We start from the raw sequence: 27,513 nt of genomic DNA, 5'->3' as shown, positions 1-27,513 counted from the left end.
TGTTGCATGAATCCTAAATGGTCTTATAATAAAAACCTGGAGCCAGATATCAGGGTGAAAGCTGAAAGATGGGAGCAGAGCAAGCCACAACTACCACCTCTTCCCTCATCAACTCCTCAGCCTGAAGAAGAGACCAAGTTCCTGTCTCCTCCCACCTTATATTCTTCAACCTTATATGTCTCAACCTTCCTACTGCTGGGATTAAAGGTGTGTGATCCCAAGTGGTGAAATTAAAGGTATGTGCCACCACTGCCTGGCTGTGTTTCTCTTTTAGACTAGATTAATCTCATGTAGCCCAGTGTGGCCTTGGAGTCACAGAAATCCAGATGGATCTCTACCTCTACGTCCCCCCTCCCCAAGTACTAGGATTAAAGGTGTATGCCACCACTGCCTGATCTCTGTGGCTAACTCTGTGGCTGTGTCTGTTCTCTTATCTTCAGGCAAGCTTTATCTCTTAGATTACAAATATATCACCACAGGCTCTTATCATAATTGACAAATATTCTTGATAAAGTCTAGTATGACTTATAATATCTGAAGTCATGATTTTAGGATGACCATTCTTTTGATGGGGAAAAAAATCTCAGGCTATAAAAAGAACAGACTGTATATTCTTGTCTACACTGTGAGATCAAGTCCCAAGAGAGGGAACAAAGAAACGACAGTGGATGTCCCACCGGTACAAAAACAGAAGGTGAGAGAGTAAGAAGGGAAGAGGGAAATTACACAGTTATATTAAAACCTCAAAATATAAAAAATATTTTAAAACAATAGAAATGTGTGCATATAGCATAAGTTCTAAGAATAAAGGAACCTCAAAGAACAGTCAAAGGATCTACTACATTTAAAATTACTACACTAATAAATCAGTTCATTTCCAGGGTATTGATTCATACCAACATAACACCTTGACTCATCCTCAGCTGCAAAACAAGTTCAAGGTCAGCCACGGCCACATGATACCCTGTCTCCAAAGCCCAACAGGAAAAGACAAAAGAGAAAGAAGATTCTGATGTCTATAATCTTACCCACTAGGAGGCAGAGGCAGGAAAATTGCAAGTTCAAGGCTGAGTATGGGCTACATGATGTATTTAGGCCACCATGGACTGAATACTGAAACTTATATCTCAATAAAAGAGCAAAATGAAAACAGGGGATATGGAGAAGAATTGGGAGGCTAGCCTGGAGAAGTCAGGAACATGTCATCTCCTTCTTCTCTACAAAGATGTTAATTCTTTCCACATGCAGTCACGTTACACCAGACATCCTTCTCAGCTGCTTTCAATGTCCACTTCCTTTAAAGTGGTTTTTGTTTTTTCATTGTTGGACCAGCTCTTGCAATGTGGTCTAGGAATATCTGGTATTCACTATGAAGGATTTCAATGCTGTTAATATTCAAGAATATCATGCACAAAAATAACTATACAAAACATGTTTTTAAAAAATTTTTGTAGAGTCAGATGACCACATCATTAGACCACTTTGGAAGGTCTCCCCAAACTTGTGATTATCTCTGACTATTGATCTTTGTATTAACAATAGTCAGTGTTTGATATCAAAATACTGAAAGGAAACACTCTGTATTTGTTTATAAAGTCACTCAATTTGTAGTTAAGTAGCAATTAATTAAATTCATTATTAAAAGGCATTGATGTATTTCCTCTTCAAATAGATTCCAAGTTGCAAAGTGTTTTCTTTCTACAGCCCACATGAGTTGTGTCCCAGAACACTGGCTAAGGGCTGTGAGGGAATGAAGAAAGGACAGACACACAGACACAGCAAAACTGGGATACGGGAGGTTCTCTAAAAAGTACCAGTGCAACCTGGAACCTTGGGTGTTTACTATGAACAGCACATTGGAAGGGGTTGGCTATTCTATGTAGTATGTATCTTCTACAGACATGAGCAATCTCATACTGTAAACATCTGGTAGGGGGAAGCTGCAGTTGTTAGTATTTGCACGCACTGATCAATTGTTAAACACCCCTAGAAAACACATACTCTGAGAAAATCTTTGCCATTCTTCTTGAGCCTGAGCTATGTGGTAATGGCTTTATCAATTGCTTCATGGCTCCAAGGTCTTGGAAATCCTTGACAGGGCCATGCCCATGTCAAAATATACATTCACTTAGACTTCAGTCATTCAGAGCTTCCTTCCTACATTTTCTGTGGGTTTACAAAATGGGACGTCACATTACTTAGTTTGTCAAAGCTGAATTCACATAAGTTGGTGTAGCAAATGTCTGATGGACTACATGTCCATGATGAGAGAAATACCAGATAAATGCCCTAGCTTTAATGAAGGATGATTTGGGATACTGTGTTTAGAAATAAATCAGTCTTAACTGCCCCTTTAAAATTTCAATCTAACTTACAAAGCCTTGTGAAAAATTTAGAGCCAAGAGGTGTGATAATTTGAACATCCCAATTCTAGCTCACGTAATAAATATTTCTTTCATAAATCCTGTAGTGTCTTGACTTGTAACTACTTATCTAGAATAGGGGTTCTTTTCTGTGTCTGAAGTAACAGATATTGAAAGGAAATACTGATTCTAAGGGAGTTGGAATCAAAGAATGATAGAATTATATAACCCCCATCTGTACAGGTTGTGAATCTCAAAAGTGCTCCAGTCTGAAAACAGTAAGGTGGCTTATTTCTGGCTATGTTGATTCCTTCACTTGTGAAGAACAGGTTTGATTCTTCACCGCATTTGCTCCCTTAGCTGTGCATCCCAACTAAGTTGTGCATCTTATGTATCTAAAACCACTAAGGATGTTAATTTACAAAAGCTCCTAGCATTAGCAACAGGAATTATGCCTGTAGTAAATCATTATTATCAAATCTGCAGATACTGAATGTCACTAAAGACCTTCAAATAGCTCATTTCATCACATTAAAGCAAGAGAGACTATTTCCTAGGTAATTCATCCACAAAGAAAAAATTTTACTAGCAGATAAGAGTTTTGCTTATTTAAATGGACTTGGAAACCTAACCTATGACATTTGAGAAAGATGAGGCTTCTTATGAAAATTGCCACACTGAGTTTTGTGGGCAGGTATGGTGTGTGTGTGTGTGTGTGTGTGTGTGTGTGTGTGTGTGTGTGTGTGTGTGTGTGTTGGGGTTCCACAGGAAGTATCAGGTGAAAGATAAAGATTATTCTCAAAGTCAAATAGAAGCCAGGGATGGTGGCTAAGAATGTGAGCAAAGAATGCTCATGTATGCCACGGGCATTGTCTTTGCAATAGCCCTAAGTAGCTGTACCTCTTTCCTCATGTTACAAAACACTTCAAGCACATTATAACAACCATTGTCCTCTCCTTTTTTTCCCCAAAGCCCTCCATCACAATACCAAAGAAAAGATGAAAGCATTCTGAGAAGCTATTTTGAAATTTCTGTCAGTCTTTTGTTGGAGGAAGGCGATTAAAGTTTCAAGTTCCCTGAAACAACATGAGTTCTTGGTTGTGAATGACCTTGCTTCCTGGTTTTAAATGCCTAGCATGCTTTTAAAGCGCTGGCAATACCGACCTTTAGGATGAGATAACTCTGTAGTGGGCAGATATCCTGTGCCCAGGAGGGTGTTCAGCCAGCCCCTGGTTTTCTACCTTATTGTTATACCAACAGCTCTTCCCACATCCAAATGTAAACATTGTCAGGCATGCAAATGTTGCCCGATGCCCCACGGGGAGCAAAGCTGTTCTGACTTGAGAACCATACTTCTAGATGGATAAGAAGCGTGGAGTTAATAAGGCAAAGGACTGCAACAGCTGTTTTTGTTCCAGCAAATTCCCATATAAGAAAAAGACCTACATTGTGTAAGAACAATTTGAAATCATTGTTTAACCTGTCTCCTTTCCACCTGAACAGAACCAGAACGCTGCCGGTGTTTTAACATTAAAATGCCAAGTACAACCTGATATTCATTGGAGCTATGAGGCCGGTGACCTTGCTTGGCATATTTTGAAAGAATTTTATCTGTTCTTTTTGTGTTGGCATCCCTCTGCCCTGGGCAGTTCACAATGACACAAGTTCTTTCCCGAAGGCAAGATTGGAATCTCTCCTTCTCTTTAATTATTCTTGTAAGTATGAAGGACAGCAAATTCATGACATCATATCAGACTATGGTGGCATTGTACAGGAGTCATGCTGACTATTATGAGTCACATGTTTTATTTCTTGCATTTCATGAAGCCAGAAGTGGTATTGGCTCAGTTTCTTTCAAGCTAATCATAAAAGGCAAATGTCCTCTAGTTGATGGACCTTGAGAAACAGCTGGAAGCTTGTAAAAATTATTTCAATTGAAATAGAAACTCAGTGAAGACAATTGAGTATGAGATTCATAGAGTTAGATGTTTGATAGAATTTTTGAAGGGATTAATAACTTAGGAGAAATAAATGCTAACTGGGCAGATTTCAGATAAATGAGGCTTTTTTGTTGACCTTTGAAAAATATCTGAACTCAGAGGAAAAACAGAATGTCAACATGACCCTAACAGAAATTGGACAATACAGACAGATTTTCAGGACAGAGGATTCCAGACTCCAGAAGTCAGCTGAGTTGGAAGAAAGTGAAATTCAACAAGGAGTTGGTCTAATTGAGAATGCAGTGGGAATGCACCAGTGTTTTGAAGCTTTCTCCCAGAGAATGGCTTTCATTACATGTATACTCCAAGCACACTCACAGCAAAAGTTGTCAGGTTAAAAAGTCAAGCTACCAACATCAGCCCTTATTTATCTTGTCCCTTTTACAGTGGATTTACTAACCTTTATCCTTGCTTTTAATTACCCTTGAGGTAAATTTGCCCATGGAGTACACATCCTCTATGTCTCTATACATTTTATGTGACCTTAAATGCAAAGTCCTCATAGTTTTTAGGCAGTTTTTAGGTTAATTAGAGGCCTAAATTGTAAATTTTTATTTTATTACTGTTTAGTGCTAAGACTAGAACATTCTGGGCGTTTGATAAAGAACAGAGAGATACAACTGCTTCAGGTTTGGAGTTGAAATATCATAAACCTCAAAGAGAAAATTATTTAGCTTTGCCAGTCAGGACAGATATCAAGCTTGCTTCCTGATTCAGGAGAGTCAAGTTGAGTTGGTGGACTATGTTATTGTATTTACTTATATGTACTGGCAATTGCCAGTAATGTTCTCAATAAATTCTCAACCTACTTTCTCCTCAAAAACCATCCTATGATGTTTGCGTTATTATAATCCCTTCTATTGACCAGGGACCTGGGAAGGCAAAGCCATTCTGCTCAGGACCTGAAACTAACTAATAGGAAGCCAGATTCCAAATCCCATATTGGCTTTGTAGCGGAGACCCATGTGGAAGGCTTCAACTCTCGGAATTGGAAGGAGACCATCAACTTAGGTAACTCAAATCTGGTGCCAGCCAGGATCCAGAGAATGAATGAAAGAATTCTGAGGTAAAAGAGGAGAAAAACATAGGAAATCAATTTTATTGTGAGATCCAGGTCTCTGTGTCTAAAGCCTGAAAGTAAAAGAGGAATTGAGGATCAGAAAGGACTGAGAACACCATCAGTGAAATAACGGAGCCAAGGGGAGGGCCAAGGGAGGTTGGGCAACATCTACATATTTTGCCACCATTGCTCGTGACTGGGACATGGGTGGAGTGGGCTAGCTAAAGCAATGGAGGCCATAGAAAACATTCCCCGGTGAATCTATCTCTTTCTTTCCAGTAATGTTAGAAACTAGCTCTGTGCAGAGAAGTGGGAACAAATAATGGATGGCCTGGACTGAAGGCTTTATAAGTGGGGCACAGACTCAATTCTACCAATCTCCTTGGGAAAATATAGATAAAATATCAGAAACTTAAAAAAAAAAGTTTTTCCCTATGTTGCCAAAACTCTGGAACAACGGCCCTACGAGAAAGATGAGGAACACACCGAGGGCAAGCCATACAACTGGCTGCCCTGAAGAGCTGCCCACTCCTCCTCCAGCTAAGACCCCCCCTGCTGCTCTCCGAGGAAGCCTGAGGAAGGTGCTGCTCACATGGGATCTACCCTGTATCTGCAGATAACCAGCCCTTCAAGATAAAACCACAGTAAGTGACGGTCCCCCGTATCCCTCACATCTCAGCACATTCTTCCACAAGTGTGCGGCCTCCCATAGAGCACATTACTAAAGCCTGTAGCTGCACTATGGAGGGGTCTGCAAGTTCACACAAGTGAATTAAAGGCTTAGAAATCAACACTTTCCTTTGAAATGATAAAAGACCCAAGCAGAGGATGCTAGAGAAATCATCACTTGCATGACAGTAATGAAACTAAAATAAGACCAACAAGGCACAAGTAACACTAAAGACCTGTAGGAAAAATCATAAGGAAACCGAGTACTGCAGTAGCCTTCTAAAATATAACATACCCACGTATACAAAGAGTTAAATGGAGTTACCCTAAAACCAGGCAACAATGTCTCTACTAGACACCACCGTTCACAGATAAAAAGCCCAGTTCCAAGAATGGGTTATAGCTTTTGCAGTTGCTGGTCAGTAGGATGCCATAGACATGAGAGGCTACTGCCATTTCTTCTGGTTATCTTCCAGAACTAGACGATAAGACCGTATTGCTGAATACACTCCACACTCACCAGGACTTACCTGGATGTCTCATCCCTACTGGCTAAGCTTCCATTGCCCTGAAAGGAGCAGTGCAGGCCTCCACGGGGATGGGGGGTGGGGGGAGAGGGAGAGTGTGTATGGGGGTGGGGGTGAGGGGTGAGGAGTGAGGGAGGGTAGTCATTAATCTTACCCAGCTGTGAACTTCTCAATCAAAATCCATTGTGTAAAATACTCAATGAACTAACGTTTTTAAAAAACAGAGTAAAGGAGAAGAAACAGTGCCATCGGGAAAATGTGTGGAGCGATGAGGCCCGAGAGTCTGAAAATTAAGAAGACAGTGTGGACAGCTGCATAAACCAATGCACTGGAAGGAAACAGAGTCACAACCTAGGGAACATCTATGGTGCACAGGAAAGGATTGGGGGCCATGGGAATAATAAGGAAAAACTAAAAGGATGGAGGAAACGATGATTCATTACTTGATCATCCACTTAACAAACATCTCTTGCACATCCACTACTTGGAGGGAACTTGAAAGAACAAAAGATGGACATCCTAGACTTTTGTTGTTGTTGTTTTGTTTTGTTTTGTTTTTTCAAGACAGGGTTTCTCTGTGTAGTTTTAGTGCCTGTCCTAGATCTCATTCTATAGACCAAGGTAGCCTTGAACTTACAGAGATCTTCCTGCCTCTGCCTCCTGAGTTCTGGGAATAAAGGCGTGTGCCATTGCCGCCCAGCCATCCTAGACTTTTTATGTTGTTTTCTGAAATCAGTGCTGAGTAGAATGTGAGCTAATATACACATATACAAATTTAAAATTTATCTCTGACTCTACTTCCCTGATTCCTAGTCCCTGCCTTTACCACTGCGTGAGTTTTGTATCTGAATGTGGCCCGACGGAGTTTCTCTAATCCTGTGTGCCTCCTGGGCCATGACTCAATGAAAGGGAAGGAAAAAAAAATAAGAGTTGAAAATTCAAGATTTTCCTCTATGATGGCTGTTTTTAGTGTCCACTTGCTGTACATCAAAATTGCGCTGGGCAGTGGTGGCGCACGCCTTTAACCCAGCACTTGGGAGGCAGAGGCAGGCGGATCTCTGTGAGTTCGAGGCCAGCCTGGTCTACAAAGTGAGTTCCAGGAAAGGCGCAAAGCTACACAGAGAAACCCTGTCTCAAAAAACCAAAAAAAAAAAAAAAAAAAAAATCGCTTGAGTTGGGAGCCTCAGCTGAGGAACTGTCCTGATTTCCTTTACTTACATGTGAAGACCCTCCCGAAATGTGGGCTGCACTCCCAGTTAACAGTCCAGATGGAAAGGGCATAGCCGCCGGAGGATCAGTCACCTTCTACTTGTCTGCCTTCCATCTAGCCAGCAATTTAATCCATCCTATGGTTGTTGCTACAGATTCCTTCTCTGATGTCAGAACCAGGGTCCTCACATTTCCATCACTGGCTCAGGACCAGGAATTCTCCAGGTCCTCTGTACCAGTTGGGAACTGCAGAGGCACCCAGTCACAAGGACTGAACAACTACCAGGCGGTCGGCTTCCCAGTGGTGAGACACCTGTTATCCCTATTTCAACACGTCCATGTGGTTTTGGTTTTCATTTGATGAGTCCTGTTCCTCTTAGAACCCTGACTATTGCATGCCCTGAGGCTTCCCTGGCATGGTGTGTTTTTCTTCCTGCAGGTAGCCTCAGATAGTCCTGACTGGTCACCGTCACCTGAAAGTCTGGCCAGAGGGAAGCTACGGGATTCAAACAGCGATGCCACTTCCGGGATACAGCAAGGATGTATGTGGAGGCATCCTCTTTGCTCCCTGCATGCCTGGTCTTCTGAGAGCACAGGGGTGGGGGAGGAGGGCTGGGGAACTCAAATGTCTGCTGATGCTCACAAGCCTCTGGCTGCACTGTGAATATCAGCGCCTTGGCACACAACCTTGGAGTCTCCTGTCTTCCACTAACGCCCAAACTAATTTTTTTTTTTGGCTTCCAAAAAAGGCAAACACAGTTCCTAGAGTGGCACAGACATAAACCTGCTACTTACAGATGCTGAAACATGCAAAGTTTGGTTGAGAAACATAAGATGACAGTGGTCCCCTCCTTGCCCACGAGACCCTCATGGATGCCTGAAACTAGACAGCAACAAGCCCTGTATCTGTGATAGTTTCCTTAAACGATTCATACCTCCCCATGATAAAGCTTAATTTGCAAATTAGGAATGGCAAGGGATTTAACGCAACTACTAATAAAACAGAACAGTTATAATGATATACTAAATAATTACGGGAACACAATCTCTCCTTATAGTATCCTGCTGAATGAATACACCCTCTTTTGATGATGTAAGATGATGGCGAGCCTATGAAATGAGGCAAGATGAGGCACTCAATAGAAGCATAGTGATGTCCTGTCAAGCTATTAAGTAAAGGACTATGGTAAGTATTTCCTGAAAACACAGACCATACCATTTCGTGTCATTCATTTCAAGGGCCTGTGACTTACTCTACTGTAGCCCAGACACTTCCATGGGTGATAGTCAACCAGACAGCTGGTATAGCTTCTAAGTAACCAGTGGAGAGAGAGATTCCAGGGGTGTACAGAGCCATGGATAATTTCAAAATAGTTGTGTTTTTTTATGGACTATCACATTTAATATTTTCAGATTGCCACCTTACATAACGTTCAGAGAGGCTCCCCAGAGATGATTAAGTTTAGTTCCACACAGCAGAGCAGTGCAGAGGAAATAACCATACTGTGGTAAGTCAGCGGTCGGCCAGGCAGAGAGAGAAGGTTTTCAAGACATGAGGCAGAGGATAACATAAGACACATTGAAACAACTATCCTTGTCTGCAAAGACCAATAGCGGAGTGGCACCGGTCAAAGACTAGAGAGCTGCTGTTGGGTGAACATCCTTGCCGGAGCATCTGCTGTGTGAGGCTGAAGTGGACTTTATACAAAGTTGTGGGTCTGTCATAGTTTCTGTGACTATCTCTTGTAATGAGGCACACAAAGGAAACTTGCTTCTTCAGAAACATCCCAGCTTTTGTTTACTCCTTGAGTTAGGGCATGGCCAGAGCAAGCCTTGTTTTAATGGGAATAACGCTCCCAGAACCGCAGTTAACAGAACACAACTAAAATCAGAGAGAGCAAAAGCAAACAGGAGGGGGACAACTGCAGATAACACCCCAAAACACACACCAAGCCTTTTCTTTCCTTGAATCCCTTGAGGGGTGCGGCTTTTTCTTTGAAGCTTGTGCTGCTTAAATGCCAATTAAGTGATTCATACAAGTGAGTCATTATCTTCTAGCGATAAGATCACGGGTTCAGATATAATTATGAGTTATTCAAAATAAAAATAAGCATACCTGTGAAATGACTTCTTGAAGCCATTATGACTATAGTTAGAACTATTTCAGGTTTAATTTTAATTGCAAAGAAATTGCTAATTATATTTAATCATTTTCTTTGATTTAAGAAAATATTATTTTAAGTATTTTATAAATTGGCCTTTAAGTGGTGCACATTACTTTTATATCATATATTTCTTTTATAAAAAATTAGTTCTAGTGAAATGTCTCTATTAAAATTAAAAGTACTAATGAATTTTCTCAGCAAATTCAAAGATAGATACAATGAAACTCTTTATATTTTACCTTTTATATTTGACCTTTTTTTTGCCCCTAGTTAGGTGTATGTAAGCACTGTGAGATTCAAAAATGTCAACTTACCGCTTATTTCCAAGAGTAAATATTATATCCTAATACTGCAATGAATTTTCTCACTGTCGATGGAATTTCTTCACCCTATTGAAAAAAAAAAAAAGACAAAGAAAGTGCAGTACAAATTGCAGCTCTTCTGTGTATGACGAGAAAGCAGTATTTGGCAGTGTCCATTAAGACTGTCCTTGGGGGCACAAGTTATCAACTTCAACATGCGTCTCCCAGTATACATTAATCTAGTTACAGTGTATGCCTGTGTGCTTATGTATATGTAGGTAGAGGGAAACCCCCAGTCTGGGAAATGCTCATGACAGTCAAGCAATGGAGTTCCTTTAATAACTTCACTCTTAAACCAAAGGTGAGTTTTGTCTCCATATTTTGATGCTACCACCATGGCCACTATCATTGTGTGTCAGATCTGCATATATTTTTACATATTTTAATTAAAATCTTATTATATTACTTTCCCCCTTCCCTTTCCTCCTTCCAGCCTTTCCCAAGCTTCTTCCCTCCAACTCTTTCTATACATCCCCTCGCTCTGAAATTCATAACTTCTGGATTATTGTCATTACATATGTATGTATATGTATGAAAAAGTACATAAACACAAACTATGTGGTCCATTTTTTGTTATTTATGTGTCTCAAGGCTGATCCCTTTCACTGGATAACCAATTATGGACTCATCTCTGGAGGAGGCCAATTCTCCCTCTCCCAGCAGTCATCAGTTGCCCATATTTCCTTGTCCAGGAGTGGACCCCATGAGGTTTTTCTCCTTCTTGATTAACGTGTCTATTAATGTTGCCATTGCTTAGGTCTTGCTTATGCAGATCTGTTTCTGTGAAAGACTATATTGCACAGTAGACTCTCTGGTATTCTGACTCTTAGAATTTTCCAGGCCCTTCTTCCAGATTTCCTGAACCACAGATGTAAGAGCTGCTATGGAGATGCAGCCATTGGAGCCGGGCTCCTCGGGATCTGCTGATCTCTCCATTGTGCCCAGTTAAGGGTGTGTGTGTGTGTGTGTGTGTGTGTGTGTGTGTGTGTGTGTGATATCCCTATTTGCTGTAAAGAGATGCTTCTTTAAAGATGGGTGGTAGCACACTCAAATGTGTGTATGAGGCAAAGACTGAAAATGTAATTAGGAATTATGCTGATCTACTGAAATGGCAGTAGTTGAATTCTCTCCCTTAGAGCCATGATTTCACCAGCCCCAGGAAGTTGGTTTGGTTCCTAGTACCAGGCATGATTTCCCTCCTGCTGGGTGGGCCTTGAGTCCAATTAACAAGCTGTCAGTCACCACCGTGACCACGTGAGTGCCAGCTACTGTGCCTTTACAGCTATCTTGTCCCCCTGGTCGTTGTGACTCACAGGTGTTTCGTCTGGGTAGGACTGTTAATTGCTTCCCTCCTTCAGCAGCTTGCCGGGTTTTCTGCTACTGTGAAAGCTAGATTGCATGAAGGAGGCTTTCAGGTTAGATCCAGATCAGATATGCAGTGTCTTCAGCAACAGGGGCTTACCTTTGACCTCTGAGGGACAACAGGGGCAATAGTCACAGTCTTAGTGTTTTGAGGAATCACTTGGACTACCCTAACCAACCACTCTTAAGGAAACTGGGATAGCCTGGTATGGAGGCTTTTGTAAGACTATGTTCCTGTGGGAAGTGTTGCCAACCCTAAAGGGGCTTTAAGATTATGTACAGATATAATCTTAATTTATATATCTATAATTATATATAATTATATCATTATATAAACTTAAATTATATATACTATATATAGGTGTGCATATATATAAAATATGATTTAAGGTAAATATAAAATGATAAGCTTCCTTGAGGCTTTATCAAACTGTTTTTGTACTTTCTCCATCCTTCTCCTTCTGTATTAGCCTCCCACCCTCCTCCGCAATTAGACCTTCCCCTCCTTTTATTCATTTCCAGATTCAAAACCCCTGTATTCCACTCCTCCCCCCCTCTCAAGTCACCACTTATTTATATTTTCCTGATTTTGGTGTCTACATCTGAAGATGTGGGGTAAGGAATTGCAGATGAGACGGAAAATGTGGCATTTGTCTTTCTGAGTCTGGGTTACTTCACTCAATATTTTCTATGTCCATCCAATTATCTGCAATTTTTTTGCTCCATTTTTTTTCTTTAGAAATGAATAGTATCCCACAGTGTATATGTACCACATTTTCATTACCCAATCATTTGTTGAAGGTATTGTGAGTAGAGGAGCCATGAACAGGGTTGAGCAAGTGCTGTGGAGTAGGATACCCAGTTCCTTGGGCAAATACCAGGGAATGGAATAGCTGGGTCACATGGTAGATTTTTTTTATTTGAATTCTCCATACTGACTTCCAAAGTAGCTGGACCAATTTGCATTCCTAACCACAGTGAATGAATGTTTCTCTTCCCTGCAACCTCACCAGCACCTGCTGTTTTCAGGGGTTGTTGTTGTTATTTTAGCCATTTTTACTGGGCTAAGATGAAATCTCAAAGTTGTTTTAATTGGCATTTTCCAAAATCTTAAGGATGATGAACACTTTTTGAGTTATTTCTTAGCTATTTTTATGTCTTCTATTGAAAACTTTCTGTTTAGATCCATAGCCCACTTTTTAAATGAGTCATTTGTTTCCTATACCTTTTTCTTAGTTATTTTTATATTCTGGATATTAATATTTTCTAAGATGTACAGCTGATAGATTCTCTCTCATTCTGTGGGTTCTTCTTCATTCAACTAATCATTTCCTTAGCTGTATAGAAGCTTTTTAGTTTTGTGAGGTCCCACTTGTTAAATATTGGCCTTAATTCCTGGGTAAATGGAGTCCTAGTCAGAAAGAACTTTCCTGCAGCTATGTCTGGTGGGGGACTACTGACATTTTCTTCTAGCAGTTTTAGTGTTTCGGGCTTCACATAGAGGTCTTTGATCAACTTGGAGCCCGTTTTTGTGCAGGACGATAGATACAGGTCTAATTTCATTCTTCACGTGGGCATCATTTTCCCAGCATCACTTATCGAAGATGCTTTTCAATAAAAGATCCTTTTCCCCTGTGTGGGATTTGCCTCTTTGTTAAACATCAGCTAGTTATTGTTATGTTTGGGTACTCACATTTGGGTCTTCTGTTTTGTTTCATTGTGTTAGTACCATATAACTTTAGTATAACCCTATAACATATAAGTACACTTATATCTTAACTTCTAAATTAATTTTAAATGACTGCAGTTTATGTATTTTATGGAAGATATCCTCATATATCCAATACAGCCTGAGTTGGAGTGTTGAGCTTATAGGGAGATTCCTTGCATAATTTCCATAGCATGCTTCTTTCCACTGATGGAAACTCAATTGTCCCCAAAGAAACCTAAGATTCATACCTTGATCAAAAATGGCCACTATAAAGCCGGGCGGTGGTGGCGCACGCCTTTAATCCCAGCACTCGGGAGGCAGAGGCAGGCGGATCTCTGTGAGTTCGAGGCCAGCCTGGGCTACCAAGTGAGTTCCAGGAAAGGCACAAAGCTACACAGAGAAACCCTGTCTCGAAAAACCAAAAAAAAAAAAAAAAAAAAAAAAAAAAAAAAAAAAAAAAATGGCCACTATAATAATAATTAAGGAAAAAATACTTAAGTTTGTGAGTTACTTTTTTTGTTGATGAGACAAGACAGTTGACAAAAGGCACTTGAGGGGAAGGGTGTTCATCATGGCTTACTGTGCTAGGGCATATTTAATAATCACTATTAACCATCACACCAGCCTTTCATAAATCTACCTATGCCTTCCTCGGCCTTCTATGTAGCTGCTATTTAGAATAAGCCCGTTGTCAGGATCAGTATTTTTTCTTTCTTTCTTTGGTCTTAACCTTGAAAGCACTACAGGAAGGTCCAACCTCACCAGTCAATTTCATATCCCTGTACTGAATCTCTTACATACAGAAAAAGGTCAGTTTCACTGTAAATATCATGTCTGTCATTGGAACAAGATATTGCTTAGCTACTGGCAGGTGTAGTTATTCAACTATCAGCTACCTGGGGTCATTTGTATCCTTAAATTCTAGCTGTCTTCAAGAACTCTGATTCACTAGCTACAGATCTATGTGCATAAGAAACCAGCCTTTGCTACCAAGAAGCCATGTGGCCCTCAGCAAATAATTCAGCATCTCTGAACTCTTGTTTCCCCATCAACACAGAAAAAAATTTAAAGTGATTATGAGAATGACACAAGATAATGTATACAAATTATACACACACAGTAAATGACTTTTCATAACTGGTCTATCATTTCTATATTAGTTCCCTCAAATTGTTTTAGATCATCACCTAAAAAAAAAAAAAAAAAAAAAAAAAACAAAAACTTACCTTTCATATAGTCTATCCCAAATTCAACATTTCTTTGAATTTTTCAAATGTTTTATTGCATTGGTTTACCCATCCTCAGAAGTGTTCCAATAGCTCCTGCAAGTAAAAGCAATAGAATGGAAACTTCTGTTGTTCTAAAGCATATACACGCATTATTTAGTTCAGCGTGTACCTGGTTGATAAAACTCTAACCTGTTCACTCATCAGCAATGAGAACACAGCGGGCAGTGCTCAGCACTCAGGATACAGCTCACACAAGGATTCTTTTAGTCCGAACAACAGTCGTGTTTCAAATCAACAGTGGGCCCCTGAACAGACATGGGATCAAGAGAACTCTCATCCGGGAACCTCGCCAAATGCTGGGGTTTTGGAAATTCTTCCAGTTTGGATCAGGGGGAAAGGTCTCCCCCAGCAGGGGGAAGGTGACCCTCACAGGCAAAGGTCTCTGTTTCCAATTGTGTCATACGATTTGTAAGAAGTAAGCCTGAAAATGTATGTGAATTGAGCAGGAAGGAAAACAAGGGAATGGTCTTGTTTTGTTACATTAGTATTAACATTACTTAATCTTCAGACCCACAACTCTAAACTGTCACAAGAAAAACACTGTAAATGCCTTTCTAAAGCATAGGATGTCCTTGTGCAGCTTGTAGTAACATAAAAGCAGGTTCTATGTTGGGCAGTTTCCACACTGTACATATTAAGAATTATTTTAGAGAGGTGCTTTTTAACCAGAAAAAGAAAAGGTAATCTCTTGGTATGTGTTCACTTTTATCACAGACCTACGGATAGAGTTTCTCAACCTTTTAAAGGCATGTTTGCAACTAGAGCAAATAACCAGTGACTTTCACACTCATATTTAGTCTGTCTAGACATCCATGATTTTTTTTTCTTTTAGGAGTCATGCTTGCTTCATTCAAATAATCATCTAAACAACTGCTTCATTCCTTGAAGTAAATCCAAATTTTGTTCAATAACTTCATTTGTCCACCAAACTTTTAGACGAATTCCACTGAACAAATACTTAAAAGGCTATGGGATAACATGCTATGTGGTAACTATTGGTCAAGGAGGTCCTGGGGTCTGGAAAAACCACGGGGTACTGCCACTGCTTTTGGTGGTCCACAGTAACTAAATGGCAAAACCTAGTGCTGAAGACACCACACACATTTGTTGCCGGGCATAGAGAAATCAGCTGTGGGCTGAACTGCCTGGCGTTCATGGTGCTGGAAGGTGCTGTACAGGCTGCTAGAAATGAAAAGACATAGATGAACTCGCCCAGCACTGGACCAGGAATGCTGTAATACCGATCTGCCAGACATGACGTACCGCTAGTGCAATAGTGACTGTTTGAGGGTAACTTACTGCTTTGATAGTAGATGTGAGACCTGTTCCACAATAGAGAATCCATGCTGTTACTGTAAACCCGCTCAAATGTCCAGAACCGGGGAGGTCACAGTCCTCAGGGTGGGTGAAATCAGCTATTGTTAGTTTGCTAAGTGGCTGTGTTGTCAAATTGCCTTCTAACTATTTACGTTTACAGCCATAGATATGGGCTTCCCCCATCTGTTCTCAGAGAAGCTGCTTCTATTGGGCAGCAGCTAATGCGGACCCACAATTGGCCGATGTGTATAGAGTAGAATAAGAGACCGCGGAGTGCCCCGCTCGAAATTGGGACGCCTACATCACATCTCTTCGCTGTGGGCTGAAGAATCATCCGGGAATAGGATGCAGGAAAAAATGAAGAGCCAGAGGTAATATACATCGGTATCAAAACAGGGCTGTCGTCCACATGAGCTTGCGGCCACTGTCACCAAATGCCTAAGACTTGTGTAAGTCTGAAGGTCAGCTGGAATCGCAGCATGGGTGGAGAGGGACTCAGGAAGTCCCACCCCTTGCAGATGAGCCGTCTGTAATTGATGGCTGCTAGAGGGTTACCTGCTCCAGTCCTATGCCCATGGCTCTATACCTATGCACGTACAGGAAGCACGAAGTGGACTCAGTGGGTATAAAAATAGAGCACATGATGTAGGGAGAGGACAGGAGTGGGCGGATAGCAGAGGAACTGGTGGGGGGTTGGGGTGGTTCTGATCAAAACATACTCAGTTTGTGTTTAAACTTCTAGAAACAATATAATGATTTTTTTTAAATTCCTGGGTGGATAGATGAGGGTTTCATTCATCCTACCCCCAGCTGGGTAAATGGTAGCTTATGGTAACTAGGAGAGGGAGATAGTTTTTCTTTGTGACCAGTAATAAGTTGACTATGCTCTAGTGAATGGTCCCTTATCTGTGGGCATATAGGAAGTACTTGCTGAAGCACTGTTATTTAAAAAATAAAAGAAGCCAGGCAGTGATGGTGCACGCCTTTAATCCCAGCATTGGAAAGGCAGAGCCAGGCGGATCTCTGTGAGTTCGAGGCCAGCCTTGGCTACAGAGCAAGATCCAGGAAAGGCACCAAGCTACACAGAGAAACCCTGTCTCGAGGGAAAAAAAAAAAGAAAATATGATTTGGGTGGGGACATGTTGGAGGTCTGAAATTGTGAGGAAAGGGGGGGGGGGAGTATGATCATGATACGTTGTATTCATGCATGAAATTTTTAAAAGTAAATTTTAAATGTTTGTAAACAAAAAGAGAACACAGATGATGTACACAAGATGAGGGAAAAGCCAAGAATAGGACCATTCAGCATGGTAAGTTCTAGAACTAGAGCATAGCTCATATGGTACCATTACAACAGACGTAGTGTTTTAAGATAAATACTGGAAATAATGAAATAGATTTGTCTTTCCTTGAAGGATTTTTTTCCCATTCAAAAGTACCACACACAATACATAGAAATCCCCTTCATATTATAGAGACTTCATTAACTTAGGACTGGTCTGATGCTTTTGCCCCAGAGGAAACAGGGCACACACATTTTTTTTTTTAATCTTCATCTCAGACATTCACGTGAGACATTTCCAAATTTGTTTCCTGCAGTGGGTAAGATTATCATACAGAGGTATTTAAAATGCCTTATTTCCTAGAAATATTTTCATATCCTTTGTCTTCCAAGAAAATCTGTTCACAGAGTAGAGTTTGAGGGGAGATCAACAAGAAGACATCACAGACGAAGCCACAAAGGGAAGAAGTGAGAAGGATAAACATGAGTAATCCAGATGGAGGAGGGTCTGAGAGCTGTGAAGGGCAAGTGTGTGTCTCAGGAACATGGACCTCTGAGGATCTTCAGGAGTCTGGTCTCCTAAGAAGTCGGTAGACTAACCAATTTGCTAGTACAGAAAACTTAGCCTTAGTTTTATTCCTGTTCATACTTGAAAGGGCTAATCTTTTCACAGAACTTTTGCCAAGAAAGCACACACTTCAAATGCGAAATTATTCCTCAAGAGATCTCTGGGAGGATGTTCACAATTACAGCACCCGTGACAGGTGGTCATTCAGACTTAAGCAACACTGCCCTCTAGCGGATTTGAAGAGGCTGCAGGTGTTCAACACGCCATAACATACTGGAAGAAATAGGCTTTTCCATCTCTGAGTTCTGCCCTAAAAGGAGTGTGGGAAAGTGTGCCACAGCCACAGCTTTGCCTTCTATCATGAACAGATCTATTTATGATGCTATTTGTTCAAGAGAATTCCAACAGGTGTAAAAAAAAAAAAAAAAAGCAATTGATCCCTGGGGTTCTCAAGAGTTGGCTGACATTTCTGCCTTTAAGCACCATGTTAACCCAGGGGTCAATTGCTTTTTCACCTGAAGCCTGAAAAGCTAGGTGTTTAAAAAAAACAGCCATGTCAGTCAATGCTCTAAAAACATTGACAGACTCCACAAATCTCCCATGGGAGTGTTTTCTATAAGAACAAAGGGAAAGACAGAGCAGTGCACTGTAGTGTTCCTAGAAGAGCCGAAGCAGTGTGGAGGGAGCTGCCATCCAATTTCCTAGTTCAGAAGTCATAACAGGCAATTGAGTCTGTGACCCACACAGCTTTGGTGTACTGTAGCACTATTTATATACAGTATATAGTACTGTAGGACTATGGCGCACAACAGCATGAGAGAAGACAAAGAGAAACATGGTGATGGGAAACGTGGCCTTCAGAACATCTCAACTGTAGCACCTTTTACCATCACCTTAGGGACTTCTCAAGGTCACACTTAGAAATATTTGAATCAATCGCTTTTTCTTTGTTCAACCTTGTAAGTCATGGATAAAGTTAGCCCTTGATGTTTGAGTATTCCTCCTTCCCTTGCTGGCAAAGAGTCTGTGGAGGTTTGATATCCCTGATAAAATTTACCAAGAACAGTACTATCTTGTTAGTGCTCTGTGGCTGTGAAGAGACACCATGACCACAGGGACTCTTAGAAGGAAAAGAATTGTAATTGAGGCGGGCTTACAGCTTTGGGGATTTGGTTCATTATCAGGGTGGAGGGAAGCGTGGCACCCTGCAGGCCGACATGGTGATAGAGAAGTAGCTGAGAGTTCTACATCCAGATCTGGAGGCAGCAGGAAGTGAGAGAAGCCACTGGGCCTGACTTTGGCCTCTAAAAACCTCTAAGCCCGCCCCCAGTGACATACTTCCTACTCCAACAAGGCCACACCTCCTAATCCTTCTAAATAGTACAATTACTTTTGAGCCTATAGGGGCCATTTTCATTCAAACCACATTAGGTACCTAGGCTTAAATTGTCATTATGGGAATATTTTAAATTACTAATTCAATGATTTTTTTGTTTTGAATCTATTTACATTTTATTGTTTTCTTGATTCAATTTTGAAAACTATATCTTTCTAGGAATTTGCCCTTTGCTTCAAAGTTGTCTAATAACACAGGATTTTTGTATTTCCTTTTAATTCCTTTTCTTTGTGTTGGGTCAGTACTGGCATTTCATTTCTGATTTGTTTTGTTGTTGTTGTTTTTGTCTATTTTATTTGCTTCTGTGGGAGAGATTTTTTTCTTTCTTTTTAGCTACATTTTCTATAAGCCCAGAAGTGTGTATTTCATTATTATTTTCAGGCAACATGACCATTTTATCTGGTGAAGGAAAAGCATTCAAATATACAATACATGATGGTCACAAAGGTAATACTGGATATCATGCAAATGGGACCAAAGGAGCCATGGAAAATGCTTTGCTCTGCTATGGGATGGTGCAAGCCGAAAATGGTTGACACAAAATATTTAAAATAAAAATAAGCAAAAAATAAATTGTAACAGCTGCCATAACAAGTACATCTCATTTTCCTGTGGTCTACCCGTAGACTCTTTGAAGCACTGTATGCTACCACAAGCTGCTCATTTCTTAGAACAAAAGTCCTCCACAGAAACCTGGTTAAAAACAAGCAAGGAGAGGAAAGACTAGGAAGAGGATGTAGGGACTGTAAGGCTTATTTTTACTCTGTTGTACCAAAGGTAAAATTGGAGAGGGTTGGGATGGTGCCGAGTGAACCTGCTTTCTCTTTGTAGCCATGACTTCACATAACCCAGCCAGTTTCCACTTCTTGGACTTCATCTCTCAAGAAACATTCTCCTCAGGGACCATATGATAGCAACGTCATCTTTTGTGTCAAGGTGATGGCACCTTTGTGCCAAGTCCCAAGTCCCTAGCACAGGATGACACGTGGACAGTTTAGCGGTGATTACTGAGACTTTCAGCAGTGGCGGAAGGATTTTGTTTATACTGCCTGGTAGGAGAGCTGTCACACATGGGTGTCTGCTAAGCACATCAGATGGCAGCAGTTTGAAACCATAAACTAGAGGCTTCATTATCGGACAGTACGGTCTTGTCTTTCAGAAGTATTTGCTTAATGAATCAACAACTAACGAAAGCATTCTGTAGCTAATTCCTAGATACCTTGACCTTCCTCATCCTAACTTCAGTGTCTGTATTTGTTGACTTAGATCTTAAAATTTCCACTCTTACCTTGTCTTCAGAAAGAAGACAAGATTTCACAAGAAAATATAGTTTTCCCTCTGCTTTTTCTTCAATGCAGATAATGTTTGAACCTGAATCATCCTCCCTGCATAACACAGGACAATTATTTTAATCACTTCTCTTTCCATCAAGTGACTTACAAGGACTGACTGCGTCAAAAGATTAGTTTTTGACATGGTAAAAACACTGACACATTGAAGTGTGCATCCTTAAATCTTGGTGATGCTGTGAAAATCAGTTCTGTGGTTTATAAACTCGACCTCTGAGATACCAACTGACCTTTGAAACACAGCTTTGTATTTGTACATCAAGGCTAGTGGGTTTTTTTAATTATTTTATTTTATTGTTTGTTTTTAAGCATTACAGATTGGTGTCCTGGCACAAGACTTTTTTTTTTTCTTTTGTATGTTCCCTCAGTGTTCAAGCTCTAACTTACTCCTAGCTTTCAGAAGGATAAATATCAATTCTATGCCAGAGAGGAAAACATTGGAAAGCCCTTTCTGGAAGATACAGGAGACATAAGGCATTTGTACCCCAGCCTGCTGTCACATTTGCTGAACCCTAAAGAGAAGGTCATAAGTGATGACAAGGGGAAGCCAAGGGACTGTGACTCCAGTCACTGTCCGAAATCCCACAAGACACTCACCTCGTAAAGTGCTTCGTTGGCAAACCCTCTATTCAGCAAAGCTGAGTGGGGAGACTGTAAATCCAGGCTCATGTGGAGTTCTGTTGGATAAAATTTATGTAGCTTGGTTTATGCTTCAATAATCCTGAGTGCTTTGAAAGACAGCAATTAACAAATGTGTCAAAAAGGATTGGTATTAGTTAGATGTATTAAAATACATTATTAAAAATAAACTATCTTTCTAATTTTGATCAGGATACAGGTTGATGAGACAGATTTTTCACTCCCTGATAGAAGAAATCTTGATCAAACTTGGGTCTTTTTGTTTGGTTGATTGTTTTTTTGTTTTTGTTTTTGTTTTTTGTTTGTGTGTATGTGTGTGTGTGTGCGCGCACAACAATGAATTTTATTGGGGTTACTTAGAGGAATAAAGATGAGGGGTTACTTGCAGGAACAGAAAAGACTCAAAGACGGCTATATCACCAAGGCTCACCCCAGCATGGTGACAGCTCACAGTAGATGGAAACACGGAACACACTGCAGAGCCGACAGCCCCCTCAATAGGTTGGAAAGTATTCTTCCTGGGTGGCTCAGGTAGTGTGAGCTTCTTCTAGGCTGTTTTGCTTGTCTGGGGGTGATTCTAAGCATTCTTCTCTGTTTGGGGTTGGAGGGAGATAGTGAATTTTATCAATTTCATGGATTTCCTGAAGCTCTTTTGAGTGAAAATTTAAAAAAAAAAATCATAACATTCTATGGCAGTGGTTCTCAACCTTCCTAATGCTGCAGCCTTTTAATATGGTTCCTCATGTGGTGATCCTCTACCAAAGGTTATTTTTGTTGCTACTTCATAACTGTAATTTTGCTGCTGTCATGAATGGTAATGTAAACATCTGATAAGCAGGGTATCTGATATGCCACCCCTATGAAAGGGTTGTTCAACACTTCCCCCCCCCCCAAAAAAAGGGGGATTGCAACTCCTAAGTTAAGAACCACTATTCTATAGGAACAGTGTAAGTGGTGATTACAAATAAATACAAACTCCAAGAGAAATGAGCTGTCATCAGAAGGGAGATTGCTGTGAGCATAGGCCATGCATAAGGGTGGATGCTCAGTCTGAATGATGACGAAGTGACAGTTACATATGAAGAATGATGAAAAACCATCCATGTCTTGGATTATAATTCAGTTTATGGAGTTAACTGTAATCTAGAAAAGCTCCATATAGACAAACAAATTACTCAAAAATTTTTTCCTGATCATAATGAACTACATCACCTTCGCCATCTCACTCTAAATTAGAGAGTATGTAATGTACACAGAACTATTTTATACACTGGAGAGTGAGACGATCATCAGGGAAGGTAAGTGAATGAATGAGCCCAGAAACACACATTTTCCTTCCTGGAAGAATATCCCAGATGGTGATATACAATAACCCCAAGCAATTGGAGGAATGCTGATAAATTAATAAGACAGACTTGCAGAGCAGGGAGCTAGAGGCAGGTGGAATTAGTGAGAGAGAATGAGAGAAAAATTGTCAGTTCAAAATTTTCCAGAAATTTACATAGGAGTTTCCCAGGGTGTGTTACTAAAAATAAAGTGACTATCTGTGAAGTGAACGCAGGCAGGAGAAAATGAACTAAATGAGCCTTTAGGGCTAGCACAGAGTGAGAATGTTCCAACTCAGGTTACTAGAGTTGAGAAAATTTGCCGAAAGCAAAAGGACATACTGCAGATGCGTGATGCCTTCATAGCGCAGGCATAAGCAAGCTACCTGTAATCAAGTTGTAAACAAATACTAATGAAAAGCTGTGTTTCGAAGGCAAGTTGGTATCTCAGAGGTTGAGTTTATAAACCACAGAACTGATTTTCACAGCATCACCAAGATTTAAGGATGCAGACTTCCAATGTGTCAGTGTTTTTACCATGTCAAAAACTAATCTTTTGACACAGTCAGTCCTGGTAAGTCTTTCATACGTTGTCACTTAAGGAAAGCGAAGTGATTAAAATACTATCTTGTATTATGCAGGGAGGATGATTCAGGTTCAAACATTATCTGCATTGAATAAACTTACTCAGTACAGGGTTTGAAGAAAAAGCAGAGGGAAAACTACATCCCCTTGTGAAATCTTGTCTTTTTTTCTGAAGACAAGGTAGCAGTGGAAATTTTAAAATATAAGATACAATGTAACCAACATAAGAATACTTGGAAATAAGCCTGTCACTAAAAATTCATACTATTCTTTGAATGACTGAGCCTCTTTCCAGCCAATGCTGCAATACCTCGAGGAAGAGTATTGAGTATTGACCCATATCCAGCATTCAATTGAAATTATTAAAAATGTGTGACAGCAGGGGGGAAATGTCTTGTTGACCAGGGGAAATTGTTAGCAGAAAGAGACATAGAAATGACGGAGTTAAGGCAAAGGCCATATCAGAATTCTGAGAAACATGATCAAGGATGTAAAGAAAAACATATAAATAATGAAAGAACAGAAGATGTGCATTATTAAAGGCAAACGCACATCATCATATCTATATCTAGAATGCTGGGCAGATGCAGCAGCAGATTGCAGAGCACAACGATGATGGATGATCAGCAAGCTCCATGAAACTACAGCAGAGACCGTGAAGCCAAGACAGACGGAGGGGAAAAACAAACAAGTAAACACCCTAAAAGAGTAGTCAGAAGCGGAGGGGCTGATGGGCCAAAATCAAGTAGTTCCATCACATCACACCCAGAAGGATAGAACCGGCATAATAATTGAAACAAAAAAAGAATCCAAATTTAGGAAAACTAGACTCCCAGACCCAGGAAGATGAACAAAGCCAGACAAAGGGTACCTGTAGCACAGATGCTAAAATAGCACAAAGGAGGGAAACGCCCTGAGCGGCATCCTGAGAACACACAGAGGCAAAAGAAAGAAAAGTCATAGACTTCTTACACCAAAGCACACAGGACAGAAAGGAACACAACACAATTTATAATAGATTAAAAAAAAATAGCTGTCACTGTACATTCTTTATCCAGAAAAAAAAAATAAGTCTTTTAAAATGGAAGCAGACTTCCATCTTCTGTTTCAGGGACATAAAGTTGGCAAGAGCTTAATCTTAAACCAACAGCAAGAAAAAGTCAGGTAATCTATGAAACCATAACTTTGAAAAGTCAGTTTAAAAGCCACTGAGTAAGCCTAAAATCTAAAACCAACAACCAGATGTCAACACGGATTGCTGGCTTCCGGAGGCCGAACACCGTGGAAGGGGAAGGGCTAACTCTATAACCTGGCAAGAAAGGTTCAGCCTCAGTGTTTAGTCACCAGTGAAGGGCTAAGCATGGATCACTGTTGGACTCTGCAGCTACTCAAAAGCTTTTCTGTGTGGACCTCATCAGACGTTCGTGAAATATATGGAAAATGGGAAAAATCACCTGCAGGTGCAGGTTTGAAGGAGAGGTGTGTGTGTGTGTGTGTGTGTGTGTGAGAGAGAGACCTCATCAGATGTTTGTGAAATATATGGAGAATGGGAAAATCATCTTCAGGTGCAGGTTTGAGGGAGGTGTGTGTGTGTGTGTGTGTGTGTGTGTGTGTGTGTGTGAGAGAGAGAGAGAGAGAGAGACCTCATCAGATGTTTGTGAAATATATGGAAAATGGTAAAATCACCTGCAGGTACAGGTTTGAGGAGAGGTGTGTGTGTGTGTGTGTGTGTGTGTGTGTGTGTGTGTGTGTGTGTGTGTGTCCGTCCACACAAGTTTCTCTAGGAACATGAGAAAACCCATTTTGCTAAAAATAAAAAGGAAATTTCTCTGCTTTGGCTGAAAATGAAATCTTTTTCTTGAACCACTAATATCTTATTCCTGTGTAAATAATAGTTGGGATCATTGAAAGCTGCGATAATAGAAGACACGTACTCCTCTGCACATAACCAAGATCCAGTAACAAAACCAAGATCCAGTAACAAGTAACAGCAGAGTAGCGAGGGGGGGGGGGCTGGACAGAACAGAGAAAAATCTGTTTGGAGGCACGGGCCACTAGAACACACTTCAAAGGGAAGGTGGAACAGGAGCCCTGGGAAAGTGCTCTCCACATATCTCTACACTAAACATAAGAGCCACTAGAAGAATTCTGAGCATGTGGTGCACTGTGGATAACAGTGAAAAAGAAAAAAAAAATCTTCAGATGAAATGAAACAACAAAATCTAAACAGCTAAACTGAACCAGAGATGGACTCACTCAGCACACTTCCAATGCAGTAGACAGAGGAGGCCGGCTCTGCAGGGGTGGGGGGATTACCTAGTTTAGTCAGTTCTAAAGATGAGGAAACATATAAAAGGAGGAAGAAAGAGGAACTGGCTATCGAGAAACGAGGCAAATATGAACATGATTGGAAATCAACGTAAGCGACGGAATCAAGCAGGGGGTTTAAAATGACAATGATGAACAAGATAAAGATCCCAGTGGGAATGCTGGTGGCAGGCATGAGCAGAGGGGACTCTGAGAAAGGATGAAATGGACATGCGAGGTAAAATCATGGCACACTTGATAACAAACTTACCAGCAGACAGGAGATATGGTCTGTGGCTGTGACAAGGGTAACCAATAGGGAAGATATGTGTCATAACACAAAAAGTGTGTGTGTGTGTGTGTGTGTGTGTGTGTGAGAGAGAGAGAGAGAGAGAGAGAGAGAGAGAGAGAGAGAGAGAAGAAGGAGGAGGAGGAGGAGGAGGAGGAGGAGGAGGAGGAGGAGGAGGAGGAGGAAGAGGAGGAGGAGGAGGAGGAGGAGGAGAACAGATCCTTCCATGGGGCATAATAAAATGGAATAACAAACATGTATAATTAGACTTCCAGGTAGCTAGCTTAAGACACAGGAAAGAATATATGAAGAATTAATGGTGGAGTTTTTAAAAATCATGGAGCTGTATATCCAAGGAATACAGTAAAACCTAAAGATAGATAAAAAAAAAATATTTAAAAATGCTCAAGTAGGGGGAAGAAACACCAAACTGTAACCAAATAAAATTACACACATATAAACACACACAAACACAAAGAAAAGCAAACAAACAAAAACTTTGTTGGTGAGCTACTCTGGGACATGAGCCTGTCCTAGAGTGGCTGATACACACAGTGCACTCTGTTGGAGAAAACGGATTTTCTCTCCCAGCGGGTATAAGTGACAGTTCAGTTGTTAACCTTTACCTTTTGTTTCCTCATTTTATTTTTTCTGGGAGGGGTTTGTTATTTTGGGATTTTATTTAGTTGGTTGGGAAGGAAGGGGGAGAAGATCTGGAAGGACTTGGGAAAGGGGAAGAATATGATCAAAAATACATTTAAATTTAAAAATTAATTGAAATAATAATATAATATAATAAAAAGGGAAAAAATAAAACAAAGATATAAAATTCATATCTAAGCTCATTATATTCGAACTGGAGGCAATTGGTAATAAAAAAATAATGAAGGCACACAGATGGAAAAAAAAAAACAATTTTTGTCCAGACAAATGAACTACAGAAGGGCCATTGACAGTCTGAAATACCTCTGTGAGTAAAAAACCTAGAAGAAACTAGGAATAGAAAGAACGTATCACAAAGTAACCATGGCCAGTGGTGGTGGTGTGGAGAGGAGACCAGGTGGTGAGGCTTTTGCCTTCATAAAATGTGTGCATCCCTTGATGGACCCCAGTAGGAGGGTACTATTAGGAGTTAGCACCAAGTGGGACATGGGACCTACCTGGAGGAGGTGGGTTACTGGGGGCATGATCCAGAAACAGAAGCCATGTCTTCCGGGTCCCTTCTTATTTCTCTGCTTTCCTGGTTGCCATAAGGTGAGCAGTTTCACTCCACAGAGCCCTGCTCCATGATGTTCTGTTTTTATCGTGCAGGATCCAGCCAGAACCAATCAAGTCAGATGACTATGGACTGGAACCCCTGAAGACACAATATCCTTGAAGTTTTTTCTCAGGTAGGTATTTTTGGGCAGCAACAAAAGCCTAACAGCAATAACTGTTTGATAAAAATGATAATCAAAAATACTTTATAGTTCATTTAAAAATAAAACATATGGTTACAATAACTTGAGGAATAATAGCTCAGAAGAATTAATAGTACATGGGGCTGAAGAGAAAATTCAAAACTTTTACTGCAGTTAGCAATACAAAAAATAAAATAGTGCTGTGCCTATCATCTTGAGCAAATACCCAAAATCATTAGTGGAACAGACTAATAATCCATACATAAAAGAATCCATAGCATGTGAGTCCAGTTGTAATAAATGCCTTTTATGATGATAGGAATATAAAGCATTTGTGTC

The 27,513-nt window shown here is 40.5% G+C and overlaps 1 long non-coding RNA gene across 3 annotated transcripts in view; it reads right to left on the bottom strand.

Annotated features, from left to right (window-relative positions):
* LOC143269191 (uncharacterized) overlaps positions 1-27,200 on the bottom strand; it is a 103,258-nt gene extending 76,058 nt beyond the window's left edge. For 2 of the 3 annotated variants that reach the window (XR_013045595.1, XR_013045594.1), the window contains exons 1-4: positions 26,935-27,200; positions 21,227-21,306; positions 14,655-14,750; positions 10,308-10,382 (exon numbers count right to left, since the gene is read on the bottom strand). This is a non-coding gene — a long non-coding RNA (uncharacterized LOC143269191). Of the gene's footprint in view, positions 1-10,307; positions 10,383-14,654; positions 14,751-21,226; positions 21,358-26,934 lie in introns of all 3 variants that reach the window. The other variant, XR_013045596.1, reaches the window with a different exon arrangement.
* Positions 27,201-27,513: the final 313 nt, after the last annotated feature.

The sequence above is a fragment of the Peromyscus maniculatus genome, chromosome 18 (assembly GCF_049852395.1).
Source record: "Peromyscus maniculatus bairdii isolate BWxNUB_F1_BW_parent chromosome 18, HU_Pman_BW_mat_3.1, whole genome shotgun sequence".
NCBI classification, from domain to species: domain Eukaryota; kingdom Metazoa; phylum Chordata; class Mammalia; order Rodentia; family Cricetidae; genus Peromyscus; species Peromyscus maniculatus.
Note: the sequence above shows the minus strand (reverse complement) of the source record. Positions and strands in the feature narration are given on the sequence as shown.